At 48.2% G+C, this 22,814-nt stretch overlaps 1 protein-coding gene and 1 long non-coding RNA gene across 2 annotated transcripts in view; one reads left to right on the top strand and one right to left on the bottom strand.

Moving 5' to 3' along the window:
• Window positions 1–18,487, top strand: part of LOC143833444 (twist-related protein 2-like) — a 32,899-nt gene extending 14,412 nt beyond the window's left edge. The window contains exon 2 of the mRNA XM_077329291.1: window positions 18,205–18,487. The gene's annotated coding sequence lies outside the window, so the exon portion shown is untranslated. The remainder of the gene's footprint in view (window positions 1–18,204) is intronic.
• On the bottom strand, window positions 502–22,373 carry LOC143833445 (uncharacterized). Its single transcript, XR_013229638.1, has 3 exons — window positions 21,784–22,373; window positions 14,669–14,818; window positions 502–1,150 (listed from the first exon to the last, which is right to left on the bottom strand). It is a non-coding gene; the product is annotated as an uncharacterized LOC143833445 (long non-coding RNA).
• Window positions 22,374–22,814: the final 441 nt, after the last annotated feature.

Genomic DNA, 22,814 nt, shown 5'->3' on the forward strand with positions numbered 1-22,814 from the left:
CTCCGGATTGTAGCCGCGCAATGATTTTTTTTTAATTGCATATATTTCTAAAATGAAGAAGGACAATCAGGAGAGGGGCATGCAGCTGTAAGTGCCCATGTCAATCTCTGTTAGTTTTCCAGGGCTGGACGTGGGATCCTCCACTCCACCCCTCCCTCCCAGGTTCTTTCCTGTTTACGCTTTGCCTCCCCGCTGTGTTCCCCTTTGAAATGTTAAACAACCCTTGTCTTGACCAGAAGAACAACAACAAGAATACTTGGTTCTTATATGCTGCTTTACCAGAAGGAGTCTCAAAGGGAAGGTGCCTTCCTTTTCCTCTCCCCCACAACAGACACCCTGTGAGGGAGGTGAGGCTGAGAAAGCCCTGATGTTACTGAAGAAGAAGAAAAGTTGGTTCTTATATGCCAGTTTTCTCTACCTGAAGGAGGCTCAAAGAGGCTTACAATCGCCTTCCCTTTCCTCTCCCCACAACAGACACCCTGTGAGGTGGGTGAGGCTGAGAGAGCCCTGATATTACTGAAGAAGTACTGTGGCAAGGCCAAGGTCACCCAGCTGGCTGCATGTGGGGGAGGGCAGAATCGAACCTGGCATGCCAGATTAGAAATCCGCACTCCTAACCGCTACACCAAACTGGCTCTCAGGTAAGGGTGTCAGAACAGCTTTATCACTGCTATGGGGAGCCCAAGTTCACCCAGCTGGCTGCAGGTGGGGGAGCACAGAATCAAACCTGACTCACCAGTTTAGAAGGCCAGTCGGGGTGATAACCCAGCCCTGATGGCAATAATATTCACACCTCCAAGTTTCAAACACTTTATCCTGAAAACCCGTTTTCCCATCTGATCATAGGGGCGGGAGCCCAAACCAACATATTGCCCCGTAGTTCCTTTCTTCAAGTTGTCTCCATCAATTTCCTTGCCGTGATGAACTCTCCATAGAAGCCTCTTCCAGCACGCCCCTTCTAATAAACCAACTTTGATCAAGTGCTGATTTCCTGGGACTTTGCTGGGTGAGCTTTCCACGGGTCGTGACACAGTTGCTTGTAGTTTGGCTCTCCCCCGATCCAACCTTGCAGGGTCGTTTTTTTAAATAAAATGGACCAAAAACTATGAACGGCATCCAGAGCATCTCAGAGGAGAGCTCACTTAAAAACCTGAGGAATGGAAAGGATAAATATCATAACGCACATTGAGATAACCAGTCATTAGTCTGTTTGTATGAGTAGCAGGTCATACGATTCCTTCTTGCAAAAGACTGGCACCCAGCCGATAGGGGAGAGCAGGCTGAAACTTTGTTACAGGCAGCTGTGTTGGTTGACTCTCAGTAGCTCTGGAGCTCAACGATCGATTGGTTCAGGCTGCTGGGAAGTCTGAAGCCCGAGCCAGCCTGACTGTCACAACCATTCTAACAGAGTCTGCTAAAGTGCATCATTCCGCTGGCTTTCATTTTGTAAACTGCTTTGCTAACCTTTAAAGTTGAGTTGTGGCTAATAAATGTCCCCAGTAATGCGGGATAGCTTCCGGTAAGGGTTTTGTAGTGCTAAACTTCTAAGCAGCAGTAAGAAGGAAAAGAAGAAGCGTTGGTTTATATACCCGGTTATTCACTACCGGAAGGAGTCTCAAAGTAGCTTACCATGGCCTTCCCTTCCTCTCCCCATGATAGACACCCTGTAGGTGGGGCTGAGAGCTGTGACAGAACTGCTCGTTCGGGACAGCTTTATCAGGGCTGTGACAAGGCCAAGGTCACCCAGCTGGCTGCATTTGGAGAAAGGGTGGGGAATTAAATCTGGCTTGTCAGATCAGAAGACGCTGCTCTTAACCACGACCACCATGCTGGCTCCAGATAAGAAGGAAAGCAGTGACTGTCGTGCTATGGGGTGGTTTGGGAGATTTCCCAGCCTGCTTGATCACATGCCTGATTTCTTGCAGTCCTTCCCCTCATTCTTTATCACAGGTGGCCCCATGGCAGTTACATTTTTCAAGGGACTTGGGGGGGGGGAAACAGTTAATTAGGTAGGGGTGCTGATTAGAACTACTTGGGGCTTGCCACTTACCTATGGAAATAATTTACCTCCTGGAATCTCCCCATTCATTCTGAGAGTTCTCTCTTACCCAGGTGATGAGTCTGCTTCCTCCTGAGCTGATTAGCAGTACTTGGTGACTGGGAATATCACCAAAAAGACAAAATAGAAATGGTGCCAATTCACAGTAGCGTAATGGGGCAATGAGGCCCGGTTTAAGGATTTGTGGAGCCCCTAGCACCAGATCCAGTGTAAGGATTCACAGGGCCTTAGCAGAGCACGACTGACCCTGTTGCTTGCGCTGGACTGGTAACAGCAGAGCATCCATCCTAGGGCTAGTTGGAACTTTGGAACTGGCTGACAGTTTCACTTTGCTGAAAAGCCTCCTAGAAACTTGACAAAACGTGCAAATGCAATAACCCAGTATCTAAGGCAGCGGTTCTCAACCTGGGGGTCAGGACCCCTTTGGGGGTCGAATGACCCTTTCACAGGGGTCGCAGCAGGGCAAGCAGCTTGGCCGGAGGGGGCACCATCCACACAACAGCCTTGCGGGGTGGATCGAGATAGAGCGTTCGTCTGTCTGGAGCAGCGGAAAAGAGCGAGATCGGCATGGTGGGACCAGAGGCAGAACTGAACTGAGAAACCCTGGGAAAAAAACAACAATGTATATACAATAAGGTGACCAGATGTTAACATGTTAACATTGGTAAAGCGGGACACCACTGACCAAGGGGGGGGGGTTCTTGATTAAAAATGTGGTCTATATGGAGCAACAAAAAGTTTCATAGAACGCATAGAACCCAAAAATAGTATTGTAATATACTATATTTGCCGGCGTATAAGACGACTGGGCGTATAAGACGATCCCCCCAACATTTCCACTCAAAATATAGAGTTTGTTACATTACATTACAGTACTATAGGCCACTATGGGCAGCTATGTCTATCCCAACCGAAGTGCACCCGGCGTATAGGACGACCCCCCCACTTGGAGGCATGCTTTTCAGGGGGGAAAAGTAGTCTTATATGCCAGCAAATACTGTATATTTTTTTTCAACATAAGTACAATTTGCCAGGTACTCCCCAGATGTCCCTCCAAAAGTGGGACTATCTGGTCACCTTAATATACAATCCTGAACAATGGGTCTTCACGAAATTGGTCAGTTTCGATTTAATTTCTGTGAAAGAACCCTTGCATAATTGTATTGTTGGGGGTCACCACAACATGAAGAACTGTATTAAAGGGTCGCGGCATTAGGAAGGTTGAGAACCCCTGAACTAAGGGGACCTCAGCACGTACATGGCTTGTGGTCTGCGCACATGCTCGATGAGTGACATTCATGCTCTCAGTTACTAACAGAGCATGTATACCACCCCTTTTCTTTCTTGTAATCCAGAAATCACATAAGTATGAAGAACCCCTAACAATCAGTGCGAAGGCCCCCTAACTGTACAGCAGTGCCCATAGAAACATGGGGTTCGTAGCATGTGCTACATGTGCTATTAGAATAAACTGATTCTGGGTGCAATCGCCGCGATTTTGTTTGTTCATTCAAAATCGGCCCCCTCAGCAAGCAGTTCTAAAACTGACAAACAGACTGATGCTTTCTGATGTGTGCCCAAACCTTCAGCATCTGGACCACATCATGAAAGCGTCATACAAAAGAGCATCGATCCATCACAGAGATTGTTCTCCTCTTCTGAGCATAAGGGGCAAAATCACAACAAATCGCCTCCTGGAGGGAAGAAATTTCTATAGTGAGGAAGGAATGGCAGATGCTTCGCATTTCAGGTTTGCTTCTCCCTTGCGCAAACTGAATCGGAGAATTTTCGTTTTCCTCGAGCCGAATTTTCCGTGTTAAAACGAACAGCCTGCGTTTCCAGGTTGTTTTTGCCTCAGCTGCTCTTCAGCGGCATAAAAGAAAGAAACTGGGAACTCCAGCAATGAAAATTAGTGGAAGAGAGAGACTTACGGGTGAGAACATACAGAATGAAAAAAGAAACAGAAATGGTACATTTATAGATCCCTAATCCTGATGAATGCCCTGGCTTGGATAACCCAAGCTAGCCTGTTCTCACAGATTTTGGGAGCTAAGAAGGGTCTGCCCAGGCTAGTCTTTGGATGGGAGACCCCCAAAGAAGTCCAGGGTCACTACGTAGAGGCAGGAAATGGCAAACCCACCTCGGAATCCCTGTTGGCTTGAAAACCTCGTGGGCTCACCATAAATCAGAGGCAACTTGATGGCCCCTTCCACCACAAATCCTGATGGATAGGGTGGGAGAGGCACCCGCAGACATTAAGCCCAGACATTCGTACCTTCCCAGTAACTTTTATACCCATATAACCAATCTGTTTTCCCTCCAAGCAATCGTAGAAATTATGGTTTAGGAAGTGTCCTGAGAATACTATGAGTGATCTCCTATCTCCCGAGAACCAGCTTGGTATAGTGGTTAGGAGTGTGGACTTCTAATGAAGATCCACTGTTCATGGTTGTATATACATTGTTTTTTTCCCCCCAGGATTTCTCAGTTCAGCTCTGCCTCTTGTCCCACCATGCCGATCTCACTCTTTTCTGCTGCTCCAGGCAGACAAATGCTGTATCTCGATCTACCCTGCAAGGTTGTTGTGTGGATGGCAACCCCCTGGCCAATCTGCCTTCCCTGCCGCGACCCCTGTGAAAGGGTCGTTTGACCCCCAAAGGGGTCCTGACCCCCAGGTTGAGAACCACTGAGGTAACAAAAAGCGGCATATAAGAACCAACTCTTCTTCTTCTTCTTCTTCTTCTTCTTCTTCTTCTTCTTCAACCAGCACGGTGTAGTGGTTAAAAGTAGCCATCTCTAATCTGGAGAACGGAGTTCAGTTCCCCACTCCTCCACACGCTGAGTGACCTTGAGGCAATCACAGTTCTCTCAGAGCCGTCTCAGCCTTGCCCACCTCACAGGGTGTCTGTTGTGGGGAGAGGAAGGGCATGCGACTGTAAGCCACTACAATCCTAGACCTAGTGTGGTGTAGTGGTTAAGAGTGATGGTTTCTAATCTAGAGACTGTATTTGATTCCCCACTCCTCCACATGCAGCCAACTGGGTGACCTGGGGATTGGTTACAGTCCTGTTCCCCCAGAACAGTTCTCTCAGAGCTCTCTCAGTCTCACCCACTTCACAGGGCCTCTGTTGTGGGGAGAGGAAGGGCAGGCGATTGTAAGCTGCTTTGAGACCCCTTCGGGTAGTAAAAAGTGGGGTACAAAAACAACCAGCTCTTCTTCCTCTCATTGAACTACATTTCCCAGGCTTCTCTGAGCAAGTGGAAATGGCTCCTAAACCCTGTTTAATTCCGCAGTGTAGATGAAACTGCACACGTTTACTTGCAAGTCTATCCCCTGAGTTAATAACAGTGATCCTTGGCCTTTAAACAGTGCCTCTGTGAACGTAAAGCAACGTATATGCATTTGTTCAGGAAATCCTTGCAACATACCCTGTAAAATCGTCCCATAGAATTAAGTGTCAGAGAACAGCCATGTTGGCCTGCATAGCAGCCTAGCTAGATTTTCGGGGCATAAGCCTTTGAGCGTCCAAGCTCCCTTCATCGGGTATCTGACTGTTGTGTCTGTAGACCTGCCAAGGGCCGAGCTTAAGGTCTGAGTCAGGACCAGAGCTCTGCATCAGCCAATGTGCAGCTAGATCCCAACTGCAGGATCCAGTTGGTTTAAATGGAAGCTGACCTATAGCGTGTGCTCGCGGGAAGATCCCTTTGTTCTCAACTGTATATACGGGGTATTTTCTGGGTTTTTTTCTAGTTCAGTTTCTGCCTCTTAGCATCATGCCGGGTTCACAGTAAAGGGGGGTTTCCTTAACCAAAGAGCAGTTAGGAGACCTCCATGAATCGCTGAGCCCGAGGGAATATATATATATGAAATACTTGATGATATTGAAACACGACTCATTTAAAAAATAAGACCACCGAGGAAGAAGGAAGCATTGAAAAAAAGGGGTATTGCGAAAAGAATTTTGTTTATCCGGAACCCGTTCTGGTTTGATTTATGTTTTCATGCCTGCAAATGTGGCATCACAGATATGAAGATAACATCTATTGAACACTAATAACTGAAATTATTCATTTTTTCCCCAGTAAATGGGTGCAATTATTAATAAAGAATACTTATTGACCGCCAACTGGTTGAATTTTTCTATGTTGGGGTCACAGTAAAGAGCGGCAATGAACTCCCAGTGTTCTGGTGACAATAAAAATGACGTTTTGTATTGCAGTGGGGAGTCTGGCACAGCCGCCTGGCAAGACTCTAAAAAAAAAAAAACTCCCTGCCCTTTTAGAGGCATGGCGTCTGGAAGTGTACAGGTGGAGAGAGTGGAGCTTTGGTTTTGGAAATGAACAAGAAATGAAATCCCTAAGGCAATGCGTACTACGTCAACAGGATGCATTCAGATAAGGTTGAACACCTCCCCTCTCCCCCAGTTCAAAAGCTGCTTGCCGGAGGGATGAAAAATAACAAATCTGAATAGTGAAGCCTGTATCAACAGGAAAAAAATATATACGTCAGTGGTATTCGATCGGGGCAATTAGAAACTCTTTCCCCAGTATAAGGGTGCTCATTTATAGCTCATGTTCAGATTAAAGAGATCGGTTCCCCTGGAGAAAATAGCTGCTTGGGAGGGTGGGCTAAAGATGCCAGCCTCCAGGTGGGACCTAGAGATCCCCTGGAATTACAGTTCATCTCCAGACTAAAGAGATCAGTTCCCCTGGAGGAAATGGCTGCTCAGGAGGGTGGACTCCATAGCCTTAGACTACACTGAGGCCCCTTCCTGCCCCAAATCCCGCCCACTCCTGGCTCCACCCCCAAAGTCTCCAGGTATTCCCCAACCCAGAGCTGGCAACCCCATCCAGACTACAGAGATCAGTTCCCCTGGAGAAAAGGGCTGCTTGGGAGGGGGGACTCCATAGCCTTAGACTCCACTGAGGTCCCTCCCTGCCCCTAATCCCGCCCACTCCTGGCTCCACCCCCAAAGTCCTCCAGGTATTCCCCAAGCCCCATCTATGTCCCCTCCACACACACACACACTTCATTTTTATTGGGGTGTAATGCCTTTTTAGTGATTCTCTGTTTTAGGGGGGAGGTGAACACAAATGGGAAGGTTGAAATACCATTGATTCCTGAACAGTAACCAGATCCATGGTTGTCACAGATTTAAAGGGAAAGTTTTACAGATTCATGTCTCTTTGGGATCACAAATTCAGAGTGTTATCTTGATGCTCTAACAGTACTTATTTGGGAGTAAGCCTTAACAATATCAGAGCAACTAAATTTTCAATAGAAATGTGTACAGGCTTATTTTGAAAAGGCATCTTGGATTGTTAAAGGACTCATGAGTGGGGATGATGTATTGCCCTTCCGCATCCCCCCCCCCCAGCAATTAAAATCTGGATTTCTGATATCGGGTTCTAGATTTGAATCTGAGACATCCCGGAGAACCTTGGCTGTTTTCACGCCAAGCATTTGAAAGATCTTAGCCTGCCCTCCTTCGGCTCCCTTAACGTATTTCAAAATAATTGTTTTAAACAATGCAGGGGAGCATTAATGCCACACCTATGGCCACTAAGCAGAGGGATGATAATATTAGTCATGGGCAGAACCAGAGGCAGTGGTTGAATTCAGCGCAATTCCAGAACCCAGGGAACAACCTGTTATGTGCAAAGCATGACAGAGTCATTTTGCTCTCCCAGTTTTCAAAAGAAGAGATTTCTTCTCACTGTAAGCTTTTAGCTGCACAACCGGTGGTGGAAAGTACTGCCAAATTGTAGTGATTTATGGCAACCCTAAGAGCCTCTTGTGGCGCAGAGTGGTAAGACAGCCGTCTGAAAGCTTTGCCCATGAGGCTGGGAGTTTGATCCCAGCAGCCGGCTCAAGGTTGACTCAGCCTCCCATCCTTCTGAGGTGGGTAAAATGAGTACCCAGCTTGCTGGGGGGTAAGCGGTAATGACTGGGGAAGGCACTGGCAAACCACCCCATATTGAGTCTGCCATGAAAACGCTGGAGGGCGTCACCCCAAGGGTCAGACATGACTCGGTGCTTGCACAGGGGATACCTTTACCTTTACCTTATGGCAACCCTGTATGGTTTTCAAATTATGAAGTATCCAGAGATGATTTGCTATTGGCTTTCTCAGTGTAGTGGCTTTGGACTTCCTTGGTGACCCCCCATCCAAATACGGACCCTGCTTAGCTTGGGAGATCTGATGAGATGGGCTATCCTGAACTATGCAGGCCAGGGCAGAGATGAGCAGAGGCGGTTTGACATTGCCTCTGCCCCGTCATTCTTTGGCGGTCTCCCAACCTAGTACGAACTAGGGCCTACTCTGCTCAGCTTCCAAGATCTGATGAGATCAGACATACCTGGGCAATCCAGGGCTGAATCTGCACGGAGCTTTTATTCCAATCCCAGGTTGATTCAGTACCTGCTGTCTACGCTGAATGTGATTTCCATTTTGATTTGGGGCGGTTTAAATGTTCCCTCTGCAACACGTAGGGTTTATCCGGAGTGACCCTACCTTTCCCCCGATATCCTGGAGTGGATATAACCCTTGATATTTGAAAAATCGGCATGAGTAAAGGTGCAGCTCTCTGTCCTGAACTAACTAGCAGAATCTGTAATGGTGTAGAAAAGCCCTGATTGGCCAGGGCGTGAGTTCAAAGGCTTCCTCGTTCCATGGCTGTAAGGTTTCCCTTAAAGGAAGGCATGTTTTTCATTTTTCTGACCCAGATGCAGAACTTTACACTTATCTTTATTAAATTGCATCTTGTTGTCGTTTGCCCATTTTTCCATTGTGTCCAGATCTTGTTGAACTCTGTCTCTATCTTCCGGAGTATTTGCCAGTCCTCCCAATTTGGTGTCATCTGCAAACCTCCACCCCCTCATCTAGATCATTAATAAATATGTTAAAAAGTACCGGGCCGAGCACCGAGCCCTGAGGTACCCCGCTACTGACCTCTCTCCAGTCTGATGAAACTCCATTGACAACAACTCTTTGAGTGCAGTTCTCTAACCAATTCCCTATCCACTTAACTATCTGAAAATCCAGATTGCAGTCCTTCAACTTATCCATCAGAACATCATGGGGAACCTTGTCAAAAGCTTTAAAAAAAATTACTAAAACAGTCTATAAACAAGTGAATACCTTACAATAATAATACTAATAGTTGTATTATTATTATTATTATTATTATTATTATTATTATTATTATTATTATTAATAATAATAATAATAATAATAATAATAATAATAATAATAATAGTTCAGCTCTGCCTCTTGTCCCACCATGCCGATCTCGCTCTTTTCCATCTGCAGGAGGAGTGGCACCCTGGCCAAGCAACCCCTGGGAAAGGGTCATTCGACCCCCAAACGGGTCCTAACCCCCATGTTGAGAACTGCTGTTCTAACCAAAATCATCAATTGTATTACACTGGCTGTGGGTTGTTTGCTTTTTAGTCAGCATTTGTGTCCACTCTGGCTTAATGTTGGGCTGCTAGGAGATCTGAAGGCAGCTTATGAGGCCGGGCATTCTGACCTAACAGGGACCAGTTATCCCCAAGGGTTCCCTAACTAAGAGGGGAATTACTCGACAGGGACCAGAATTCCTCTCCCTCATGACTTTGATCTACATCCTTTAGCATCCCCATTTCTCTCACTCCAGCCAAGAGGATGGTGGGAAACTCTCCACTCCCTCACATACTGCCCAGAAAAATGGCTGCAAGCCCTCCCCGAGGAGTTTGATTCCTCCCACATGCTGAGGTCAGTGGGTAGGTTATGGCCCTACCCTGATTTCCCACATTAAAGCCCTTTAACTTTTGGTTCACTGAGAAAAAAAGAAAAACGCCCCTGACAAGAAAAGAGAGCCGTTCCTTCCCCACCCAACCCCAAGATGGAGAGAGGCCATAGAATTCCCCAGGGGCAATATGATTATTATTGATTTATTTGATTTATGGCAGCGTTACACACATGAAGCTTATCTTTAAACCGCCCATGGCGCCACGGGCGCCACGGACTAAATAATCTTTAAACCGCCCGTGGCGCCACGGGCGCCACGGACTAAATAATTCGTTAAGGCCTGCTGAGGCGGGATGTGTCCGTGATGAGGAAGGGTCCGGATTGGACCCTTCCTCACGACAGACAATTGGAGGGACCAATCGGCAGGTGCGAAGCGCCTGCCGATTGGTCCCTCCGAGTCCCAGCTCCAGGAACTGCGAGCCGCGCGCAGCGCGGCTCGCAGTTCCTCCCAGCCACCGACCCAGTTCCTCCCGGCCACCGACCCAGGGAGCCCCCGGCAGTCGCGCGAAGCGCGGCTGCCGGGGGTTCCCTGCCTGGCGGCCTGGCGCGGCGAGAGGCGCAAAGCGCCTCTCGCCGCGTCAGCCCGCCGCCAATAATAGAACCTCGCCAGCCAACCAACCAACCCTCCCCAGACCCCTTCCCAACCCGCCGCCGCTTCCCAAGACAACAAAACCCACCCAGCCACACACTCCAACACCCACCCGCCGCCACCCAACCCCCCAAACCCTCCCCAGACCCCTGCGCTACCTCCCGCCGCTTCCCAACAAAAAACAACCCACCCCGCCTCCCACCCGCAGCCCGCTCACCCGCCCACCCTCCGCAAACCCCTTCCCGACACGCCACAACGCCCCAAAAACCATCTGCCGCCTCTACCCCAGCCCCTGTCCCCACACTTCTTAACCCCACACCAACTCACCCTTCCCCCGGCCGCTCCCTGCTCCGCACTCACCTTCTGCCGGGCCTCCTGCTCCCTCTCCCTTTCTTCCCTTTGTCCTGCTCGCCACGCCGCCAGCCAGCGCGGCTTGCCCGCTGGCCGGCAGCCCACGTGAATGAACCAGGCATGCGCGGACTCACGCGCATGCCTGGTTGCTTGCCCCGACGCGCCGACCCCGCCCCTAGCTCCAGCACGCATGCCCAGACTCCCGAGCATGCGTGCTTCCCTTCCCCATCGCCCGCACCACCGGACCTCCAAACCGCGCCGCTTACCAGCCTGTCCCCACCAGCTGCTCTGCGAGCTCCCAGGTACGGAGCCCTGGCACTATGCCTGCTCTCTGCCCATTTTTATAAATGGGCTTTTTTTTCTAGTAATAATATAAATATGTAGCCAAGTAGTACAATGGCTATGCAGATAGACTGGGCAATCCCCCTGACTACTAATATCTAAGTTTTCAGTTCACTCATTCGTAGCTAGGGAGAGTTAAAAAGGCTCTGTCACATCTCCCTGGAAAGCATGACTCTCGTATTCCTGTGACAGATGGAAAATCATTTGGCAGGCTGCAGCACAATTCACCTTCAAGTATTTTGCCCCATTTAAACAACAGGTCTGCACAACTGCCCAAGCCTGTTCATATTCTATTAGTCGTCTTCCGTACTTTATGTGGCAAGTCAAATCCTGTGGGCCTCTCGGGGGTGTTTATGGGTGGGACTGATTTCATCCATGTTTGCAACCATTCATTCCATAGATCAGGCTTTCGCAACAAGGGGGTTGTGAAACCTTGGGGTTTCTTGACAGTCCTGGAAAGATTTCCCAATGAGTGGGAGTTAATTAATTTCAAATATATTTTTTACAATTGTTAAACATTTATCAGGTGATATGACAATATATTGACCTCCCCCACCCCCAAATGGCCATTGATGGGCCTGGAGGGGCTGGGAAAGGAAGGGGAATCAGGTGGGCGTGTTCACAGCTATGCTTCCCAACCATATTCTGCACCGCTTCTGGAGTTTCTTGAAGCCTGAAGAATGTTTCAGGGGGTTTCTCAATGGTAAAAAAACTGAGAAAGGCTTCCCGAATCTGAAATTTTGGGATTGCAGGAGATGCGCAGATCTTATTGCTGAGTGTTGGGACTTTCTGCAACATTCACTGGCCGTCTTCAAGCAAAGGTTGGATACACACTTTACTTGGATGCTTTAGGATGCTTAGGGCTGATCCTGCGTTGAGCAGGGGGCTGAACTAGATGGCCTGTGTGGCCCCTTCCAACTCTATGATTCTGTTCCCGTCTGGTTTGAGGAGGAATGACTGCACGTCTGATTGGAGAAGAATTAAATAATCTAGTCTCAGGTGTGCTATTGTGCGATCCCGGAAGGCTGTTTTGTGGCCCCTTCTCCCATCCACCAGCTTGGGTTGGTGCAGCAGCTCAGGGCATTGCTTGCAAGTGGATGCCTGGCCGCCATTGCTTGTGCTCTGGATCCCATCCTGGTTAGATTACTGCCAAGCGCTCCCCATAGGGGCTGCTTTCAAAGGCAGTTTGGAAGCGGCTCTTGGATCAAAAGGCAGCCAGCTGGGAGAGACTATGAGGGATGCATCTTGTCCTCGCTGAAGATGCATAGCTGCCAACATGTTTTTGAGCACAGTCCAAAGTGTTGGGCCTTTGAGCATTCCCCCCCCCCCAGTGGTGTACCAAATTATTTACAGGGATAGCATGCCCTCACTTGAGCCAGCGGTTGAGTTTTTCTGCAGAGCTCATATCTCCACTTCTATTTTGAAAGATAAGTCTTCAAGCAAAGGTTGGATACACACTTTTCTTGGATGCTTTAGGATGCTTTGGGCTGATCCTGCGTTGAGCAGGGGGTTGGACTAGATGGCCTCTGTGGCCCCTTCCAGCTCTATGATTCTATGATTCTATGATTGGGGTGGGCTATTAGAGACAGCCTTCTTGGTGGCGGCCTCTTGTTCTTAAGCAGATGTGTTAAGTTTTACACCTCAGGTGAAGATCTTTTGATTTCACTGAGGGTTTGCTAGTAGCTAGGATAAGGTGACCAGATTGTCCCACTTTTGGAGGGACATCTGGGGGCACCTGGCAAATTAGACTTGAAATTTGAAATTTTTGAAAGTTGAAATTTTAAAAATATATATTACAATACTATTTTTGCGTTCTATGCGTTCTATGAAACTTTTTGTTGCTCCATATAGACCAAATTTTTAATCAAGAACCACCCCAGTCAATGTCAAAATCGCGCCACCTGAAGCTAGGATCTGTATTTTTGCCCTCTTTTTCACACTTTCGCCTGTTCTGATTCATGCTTAGTTTTATTGCTTCCATTTTATAGCATAACTTCCTCCTCTTTTTTTGACTTCTGTGCTGCTGCCTTTATTTTGCTAGTTTTGATGCTTTTTTCTGTTTTACAACGATATTGGCTAGATATCAGGATAAAAAAATTCACAGTCAGAGTAGTTCAGCAGTGGAATAGGCTGCCTAAGGAGGTGGTGAGCTCCACCTCACTGGCAGTCTTCAAGCAAAGGTTGGATACACACTTTTCTTGGATGCTTTAGGATGCTTAGGGCTGATCCTGCGTTGAGCAGGGGGTTGGACTAGATGGCCTGTCTGGCCCCTTCCAACTCTATGATTCTATGATTCTATGAATAGTTATGTGCTTTTCATTGAGTAAATGGGTCAGAAGTTGTATTCAAGGTATGAGCTTCTGTGTGCACACACACTTCCCCAGTGTTGTGGAATGAAAATCATCAGCTCAGACATAGATGGAGTGAGAGGGCAAATTAACATACAGCAGAATGAAAATGGTTAACAGATTCCAGAGATAAATAGGGGGGGGGGGGGAACAGCATGGGATCCCTGCATGGGACCTGAGATGCTGTATTCTGGACCAGTTGGAGTTTCCAGGGCAGTTTTAAAGAAAGCCCTGCCCTCCTCTGCAGAGCCTTCCTTGGTGGTCTCTCATCCAGGTACAGACACTGCTTAGCTTCCACCTCATGGCAACCAATGAAGGGTGAGACATGTACATGAGGAAGGACCCTCAGGGGAGGTGTGATGGGGCTGGGATGTATTTTAGTGGGGATTTCACAGCTTAGAGTTGCTTAGAGTTCTGAAAGGCTTCAGTGCATGTGCCCCCCAAATGGGAAAGAGCAAAAAAATCAGACCTCAGCGTGAATATGAATAGATGGAACCCTGATGGGGGGGCAAATCAACACCAGCAGGCTGGTGTTATGGTTAAGAGTGGTGGTCTCTAATCTGGAGAACGGGGTTTGATTCCCCACTCCTCCACATGCAGCCAGCTGGGTGACCTTGGGCCAGTCAGTTCTATCAGAGCTCTCTCAGCCTCACCTACCTAACAGGGGGTCTCTTGTGGAGAGAGGAAAGGGAAGATGATTGTAAGTTGTTTTGAGACACAGGAGGCCTGCTGGGTGACCTTGGGCCACTCCCAGTGCTCTCAGAGCTCTCTCAGCCCCACGTACCTCCCAGGGTGCCTGTTTTTTTTTTTTTTTGGGGGGGGGGGGGAGAAGGGTAAATGATTGTGAGCTACTTTGAGACACATGAGACCTGTTGGGTGACCTTGGGCCAGTCCCAGTTCTCTCAGAGCTCTCTCAGTCTAACTTGCTTCACAAGGTGACTGTTGTGGGGAGAGGAAGGGGAAGCAACTATAAGCTGCTTTGAGACTCTTTCGGGCAGTGAAAAGCGGGGTACAAAAAAAACCCCCTAGCTCTTTTTCTTCTCTCAGAGGAGTTGGCCTGGTCCCTTGGCTGATTTTCTATTTCCCAGGCCAAGGGGCCTCCGAACACACCGAGGGGCAGGATGATGGGTACTTAGCACAAGTCAGGAGCCCTTAAACGTTAAAAGCAAGATAAAGTTACACAGACTTGCCCAAGTGCCGGTGGAAAATAATGTCGTCTGGTTTACGATTCCCTGAAAAGAGCGAGGATCTCAGCTGCTTTCATTTAAAAGTAGAAAGGAAACACAGTTCAAAGGAGCCGGTCTCTCATCTCGGAGGGTTTTGTGTGTTTAATTTCCTTTGGAGAAAAATAAAACTGAGTCAGAAAGGAACTGCAATTGGGGTGGGGTGGGATGGGGGGAGAGGGGGGGGGAAAGTCCTTAGTAGATGTCAAGTCAGCCAATCAGAATTTTCCCCAAAAGAAAGAGAACTTCATGGAGGATCCGACATCGGAAAATCCGTGGAAAGGGTCAAGATTTTGTTCCTGGGCCTCTGTAGGCGAGAAAAGCTCCCAAGTCAATAAAACGGCTCGTAGGTGGGGGACGGCTTTGTTAATTGTGCCGTGTTTTTAGCCGCCACCCGAATGTTGTCAATCGACAATAGAAGGGAGTCAATTTTGGGAAAGGAAAATTTAAAATTCAAAAACACAGAACAAATTCCCTTGCACACTGGAAGCCGGGGGGTGGTGGGGAGGGGATTGCTAGTTAAACCTTCTCTGTAACCTACATCTTCACAGACTTTGGACCCCAAAGAGGTGGCATTCCATCCAGCAATCCCCTATTCAAAGTAGTATGGGCCAGATATATTTTTTTGTGCAATAATCCAGTGGGTTCCAACGCTGTGACCGTGGGGGCTGTGGTACCTGCTGACATCTTTGCTGGTGCCCACCAAGAGTTTTTAAAGAATGGGTGGGGCCAGGTACGGCATTGGCCAGCAGGGCTGCTCATCAGCTGCTGGCGCTCTGATTGGCTGGGCAGGTTAAAATGCCCCTGTTTCAGTGTCAATAGCCACCACAGTGTGTTTTTCTCTTTCACACTCCTGTTTCCCAGTGGATTTTAAAAGTTACCCCCTTTCTTCCTTGCACTTGGGTTTCCGCTCTTTATGTGTATGGCTCCACCTCCAGCAGCAGCCATTTTGCGGCTGGCTCCACCTCCAGCAGCAGCCATTTTGTGGCTGGCTGCACCTTCTGCAGCAGCCATTTTGTGGCCGCGCCCACCGTCCTATGTCAGAATCCCCAAAGTACCTGGAGCTCAAAAAAAAGGGGGACCCCTGCAAGAATCTATTTTACAATTGTTTGAATTGAAATGGAAGGATCACACAAGACTTGTGTGTATGGCTTCTGTAAAAAGAATTTACTAAAAGACTGAGAAAGGCAAAACATATTGGGTATTTAAAAAATATCAAACAACAGCAGCCTAACTACGTCTAGCCTCCTCCATGTTCTCAAACTGTCTACTGGGGTGGCCAAACCGTGGCTCCCCAGATGTCCGTGGACTACAATTCCCATGTGTCTGTGCCAGCATGGCCAGCTGGCAGGGGCACTTGTAGTCCAGGGACATTTGGAAAGGTATGGTTTGGCCTCCCCTGGTCTAGAACAAAGACACGGAGAACGACACCCCCGATCTGCATTTGGTCCACATTCTCAACATATTGATTAACCAATCAGTGACTTTGACCAGGGGTAGTCAAACTGTGGCCCTCCAGATGTCCATGGACTACAATTCCCAGGAGCCCCTGCCAGCAAATGCTGGCAGGGGGCTCCTGGGAATTGTAGTCCATGAACATCTGGAGGGCCGCAGTTTGACTACCCCTGACTTTGACTATAGCTTGCATGAGGCTTCCTCTACTGGGAAGGAAAAATCTGATAGGCTCTTTGCTCACTAGCTGAACACATGTAAACAAACAACGGTTTAACTCAGGCTTTCCCAACTAGGGTTTCACGAAAACGTGGGGTTTCTTGACAACCCTGGAAGGGTTTCCTGAATGGCTGGGAGTTAATTATTTTTAAATATATTTTAAAAATCTGTTAAACATTTATCGGGTGATATGAGCATATATAGTCATATTGACACCCCCCCCCCCAAATGGCTAATGATGAAGGTGCCCACCTGGCTAATGATGAAGGTGCTCACGCATCTGAAGACATTGCCCCACGTCCCATCCGGGTCCTTAAAAGTCCCGCTTTAGCCATGGACCAGCCGCTGCCATCTGCCTCCCTCCCCCCCCCCGCCCCCCGGCCAGAAGGATGGCCGGCAGCAGTGATCTGCCCTGGCAGGCCCTGTGGCTGGCCTGTGCATGCGCGCCAGGCAGAGGCCTGCCCACGGCCCCCACCTGACGTGTGCCAACGGTGCAGGTGGGAAACCAATGGGCCCACACCAGAGGCCACGATGAGCCCAGTCAGAGGGAGGGAGGGGGGTGGCCCGTCATCGCCTCTGGCGCCACGGCGCATCCCGACTTATCTACCTTCAACTCTGGTCACTTCACCAATGATGGGCTTGGAGGGTGTGGGAAGGGGAGGGGCCCTGGGTGGGCGTGTCCACAGCTCTGCTTCCCACCCGCATTCTGCAGAATTGCGCCATTTCTGGGGTTTCTCGAAGCCTGATGAATGTTTCAGGGGCTTCTCAACAGTAAAGAAGCTGAGAATGGCTGGTTTAACTCTTGCATGAGTCTTACAAAATTCAGTGAATATCCTCATACCTAATGGTCACATCCTCCCCCCCCCCCCCCACACACACACATCTTCCCCATCAAGGAGTGCATCGTACTGGCATTTGCTGAACCAAGGAGCAGTAGATAAACCTCCATGAAACACTAAGCCTGAGGGACTATTTATATGATAAAAACCACTGAGGAAGAAAACAACTTTGGAAACAGGATACTGAAAAAGAAAAAGAAAATGTATATCCGGAACCTGTTTTAGTTTAGGTTTGTACATCATAGATATAAGTTAGAATCACAGAATCATAGAATCATAGAGTTGGAAGGGGCCAGGCAGGCCATCTAGTCCAACCCCCTGCTCAACGCAGGATCAGCCCTAAGCATCCTAAAGCATCCAAGAAAAGTGTGTCTCCAACCTTTGCTTGAAGACTGCCAGTGAGGGGAGCTCACCACCTCCTTAGGCAGCCTATTCCATTGCTGAACTACTCTGACTGTGAAATTTTTTTTCCTGATATCTAGCCTATATCGTTGTACTTGAAGTTTAAACCCATTACTGCATGTCCTCTCCTCTGCAGCCAGCAGAAACAGCATCCTGCCCTCCTCCAAGTGACAACCTTTCAAATACTTAAAGAGGGCTATCATGTCCCCTCTCAACCTCCTTTTCTCCAACCTGAACATTCCCAAGTCCCTCAACCTATCTCCATAGGGCTTGGTTATATAATGTTCAGTGTAAACCGCCCAGAGCTGCAAAGAAATGGGTAGTATAGAAATCTAAATAAATAAACAAACAAACAAATAAATAAAGGCAATATCTACAGAATAAATTGGTATAATTATAAACAAAAAACATTATATTTTTGTACTCCCCGATTGGTGGAATTTTCCTCGTTCGGACCAAACGGAAAGGCAGGCCCGGTCTGCTCACTTTCAAAGCCTTCCTGGCACGGTGTGCCAAGGGCTGTCTATGGGATCCGTTCGAATGTGGTGCCGGATTTTATTTCCCGTGTGTCTTTTCTTCTCTTTAAGGCAGCCTCAGGAAGAAAGCCACCATGCGCCACGCTTCTGCCTCGGACAAGAGGAGCAACGTGACGCCTATTGAGAGGAACCGAAGGCCCCTTCCCTGGTGCTTTCCCACCCCCAGCAAGACGGGAAGGGAGCCCGACCTGGATCCAGGAGGACCGGAGACTCCCGTGCTCTCTTGCCACGGCTTCGGGATGGACACGGCGCCTCGTAGCAGTGACCTCAATAGGCACGGACGACTTTGCTTGTAACAAGCCGATCTCAAAACGTCTACAAAACTCTTTCAGGAGCTAATTTATTATGTTTTTTTTTTTTTTGCAGGAGTTAAGGATAGTTAAAAAAAAAATGTTTTTCTGTTTCCTAAGAGAGTTGGCTTTCTTCTTGGACTAACTTTGTTGCTTTGCGGAGAAGCCCCAAATCCACAAGGCCCTTTTCTGAAGGGGACTGCTTCCATCCATGAGCTGAGTCCTGGGCAGAGTCTGCACTTACTTTCTTTATTCCATTGTCAATCCTGTTGAATTCAGACCGCTTTGAACTCGGGTCTTCCTCTCCCCCCCCCTCCCCATTGAAACAGGAAAGTCTTCTGCACGGGTTAGGGAGGCTCAGAAGGTGGGGGGGGGAGGCAAGCCTCTTTCTTTTCTTGGAGGGGAGGGGGAGAGGATCGAAAAAGGCAGAGGAGGGAGGAAAAATCCAGGACCGACAGAAGTTGAGAGAAATTAGGGGCTTCTCCTTTAAGGCAAGCGTGTCACATGACCAGGTGTGGCCTATCAGAGGTTCTCTACCACGGAGCTTTCTTTCCCAATCCGGAGCTTTCTTTCCCAAGCTGCATATTCAGGCTTAAAAGCAGTCTGAGATATCGCACAATAAAAGTAGGGTCACTCTGGATCAATCCTTCTTGCTGCAGAAGGAAAATTAAAATCGCCCAAAATCCAAACGGAAATCGCATTCTGTGTAGAGGGCAGGGACTGAATCGATCTGGGGTTGGAATAAAAGCTCCGTGCAATTTACACCCAGGGCTACGTTTCTAAAAACTGCGTGGCTGGAGAGCATACCCGAACGTTAATTTGCAAGGCCGGTTCCCTCTGCTCTGTGAGGGACTGGTCCTGGTTCCTTGGGCCAAGGGAATTGCATTCTTCACGTGCTCAGAAACACAGCCTTTCAGAATGATCCTTTCCTATTCCGGGGGCTGGTATGACAAAGAGGACTTGCTTGTTTTTTGGGGGGGGGGGGGAAGGCTGCAGTGGGACAATTAGATTCAAGTCCAGTAGCACCACAGAGACCAAGATTTTGGGGGGATTGATGCTCACAAACTGGTATCCCCAAAAGCTGGTTGGTCTCAAAGATGTTACGGGAATTTCCAATCTATCTGTTCTGGGCTTTATTTTACTCATTTGAAGCCAGCTTGTTAGTATAATTTCACAGTGGTTGAAAAAAGAACCCCAGCAGGAGCAGTATGGCGTTATTACCCATGGCGAATGTAATGAAGGTAGCGTTGCCAGCATGGGGCAGGGGTTAATAGTGACGGCTTCTAATCTGGCAAGCTGGGTTTGATTTCCCCCCCCCCCCCACACACACACACACACATGCAGCCAGCTGGGTGACCTTCGGCTGTCACAGCCCCAATACAGCCGTTCTCACAGAGCAGTCCTGTCAGATCTCTCTCAGCCTCACCTCCCTCACAGGGTGTCTGTGGTGGGGAGAGGAAAGGGAAGGCGACTGTAATTCACTTTGAGACTCTTTCGGGTAGAGAAAAGTGGCATATAAGGACCAACTCTTCATCTTCTTCAAGTAATCTCAAGGCTCTCCCAGCCTCATCTCCCTCACAGGGTGTCTGTGGTGGGGAGAGGAAAGGGAAGACGATTGTAAGCCGCTTTGAGACTCCTTCTGGTAGAGAAAAGTGGCATAGAAGAACCAACTCTTCTTCTTCTGCCAGCTTCCCGGTGGTTCATATAAAGAAGAAATTATACTGTGTAAAGTCCAATGAAGAGTAAGAACAAACAATTGTTGGTTAAGTATTTTTCTTTGTCAGTGAAGTACTTATTTTTCAGGATGGAATTGCTTGTAGAATATATCAGAAAGGTTTAGGGAAAAACCTTCCTCTATTCCAATCAAACAATTCCATGAAGAACCGTAAGATGGCTGATGTGTCACTGTGGTCTTTTGGGAGGAGGAAAGCAGAGGAACTGTACGCTTTTCCGCTACTGCTTAAAATCAGAGTCGGAAGTGAGATGACCTCCACGGTCATCTAGTCCACCCCCTACAGAATGGAGAAAACTGCCCCCCCATACTATATTTTGACTTTTGCGCTGAAATAGAGCCTAGTATTTCTTACACACAAGGACTCCCCATTAGACCTTCTTATAGTTTTTTAAATTTAATTGTTTGAAATGGAGGAAAGTTTCTCTTGAAATGTTTTCGATACATTCTACAAGCGATTTCACCTTGAGAAAGAATTACTTCATGGACAAAGAAAAATGCTGAGTCAGCTTCTTTATATGAGCTTTCTAGATTCCTACTTATTTTGTTATCCAGCTGGGGATCTCCCACTGTTACAACTGATCTTCGGGTGGCCAAGAACAATTTACCTGGAGAAAATGGCCCCTCTATGGCAGGGGTGGCCAAGGTGTGGCTCTCCAGCTGTACATGGACTACAATTCCCATGATCCCCTGTCATCGCTGGCAGAGCCTCGTGGGAATTGTAGTCCAAGGACATTTGGAGAGCCACAATTTGGCCACCCCTGCTGTATGGCATTACACCCCAATGAAATCCCTCTCCTCCCAAAACCATGCCATCCTCAGGATCCACCCTCCCAAATCTCCAGGTATTTCCCAACCCAGAGCTGGAAATCCTAAATGAGGGAAATCAGATGATTTACCTGGTGTTAAGGTCATTGTGTCTCCCTTGGGGACCCTGGGAATTGTAGTTCTGTAGGAGACATGTGTGTCCGTGGGGGGTGGGTGGGTGTTGAAGTCCCAAACGAAGAATTTTCAGCACCTTCACCAGAACCACAATTCTGGTGTTCTGGTGGGAAGATGTGATTTGTAAAAGTAAACTCAAATCAAATAAACTGATTAAAACTCATTGAGCTTTTCCATTTATGAATGCAACTAACTACGGAAGGAATAAATGGATGCAATATTTCCCCCTTACTCTTGGTGGGTGGAGCCAGCCACAAAATGGCGTCCCGGTAGGTGGAGCCAGCCACAAAATGGCGTCCCGGTAGGTGGAGCCAGCCACAAAATGGTGTCCCGGTAGGTGGAGCCAGCCACAAAATGGCGTCCCGGTAGGTGGAGCCAGCCACAAAATGGTGTTGTGTTGGTAGATGCTATGCACAAAATGGTGTCTCGATGGATGGAGCCAGCCACAAAACCACAGCATGTACAAAAGAAAGAGCAATTCATGGCAGGCGTGTGGCGCTTGGATTGCAGGGGGGAGGGGATTTAGCATTTCCCCCAAAACAACACCCCTATTGTAATTTGCCCACGCCCTGCAGAGGAGTAGTTAGATCTGTGTGTTCCCTGGAAGAGGAACATAGCTGCTTTGATGCTGAGCAGGAAAGAGTCCATAACACTCTCTTTTCCCACCTGGAGCTGTGGACTTTATTTGTCCATGTGAAGGAGGAGAGGTGAGCCCAGTTATTCTTGGACCTTCATCATGGAAGCCTGCGTCCTTTTGTCGTTTCAGTTGTTTGGACAAAGGTAGGTACGTCTTTTGGCCTCTGCCCTCCCACATCAGCCCCTCCAGGAGATAATTTCACTCTTGACGCGCAATCCCCATCCACACAGCAACGAGTGCAGCAGCAACACAAATATCATGCATTGTGATAACAGAAGAAGCTGAGCCAATCGCTATGCTTCTCACATTGTGACATCAGAAGAAATGGAACCAATCAGCGTTGAGCAGCTTGTAGTTATGACGCCCACACAGGATATTCAGGGTGACCTTGAGAGAGCCATTCTTTCTCTCCCACATGCTCACTTTAGCCTACCTCGCAGGGTTGTTGTGAAGGCCTGCAGAGGGAGGAAGACCAATCGAGGAAGACTAATATATATTTTTAAGTGCTATTCTCTAGCAGCAAGGCCACCATTCGTTACTCAGGTAGGAAACAGTTTTGTTGGTCTGCAATCAAAAAATAGGGGAGGTACAACAAAAACTAAGCAAAAAAAGAGTTGGGGGAATCTCAAAGCACTCTGGGTCTGCCACATAAATGCCAGGCTTTGCCCTAGGGTTGCCAACCTTCAGGTGGTGACTGGAGATCTCCTAGATTTACATTCCACACATAGAATCATAGAGTTGGAAGGGACCTCCTCAATCATCTAGTCCAACCCCCTGCACTGTGCAGGACACTCACATCCCAATCACTCATCCACTGTCACCTGCCACCTCCTTGAACCTTCACAGACTTAGCCTCTCTGTGAGATGGTTATCCAGCCTCTGTTTAAAAATCTCCAAAGATGGAGAACCCACCCCCTCCCGAGGAAGCCTCTTCCACTGAGAAACCGCTCTGACTGTCAGGAATTTCTCCCAGATATTTAGGTGGAATTTCTGTTGAATTAATTTCATCCCCTTGGTTCTGGTCCGTCCATCCAGGGCAAGAAAGAACAACTCTGCTCCA

This window comes from Paroedura picta, chromosome 3 (genome assembly GCF_049243985.1).
Source record: "Paroedura picta isolate Pp20150507F chromosome 3, Ppicta_v3.0, whole genome shotgun sequence".
Classification (NCBI taxonomy): Eukaryota; Metazoa; Chordata; class Lepidosauria; order Squamata; family Gekkonidae; genus Paroedura; species Paroedura picta.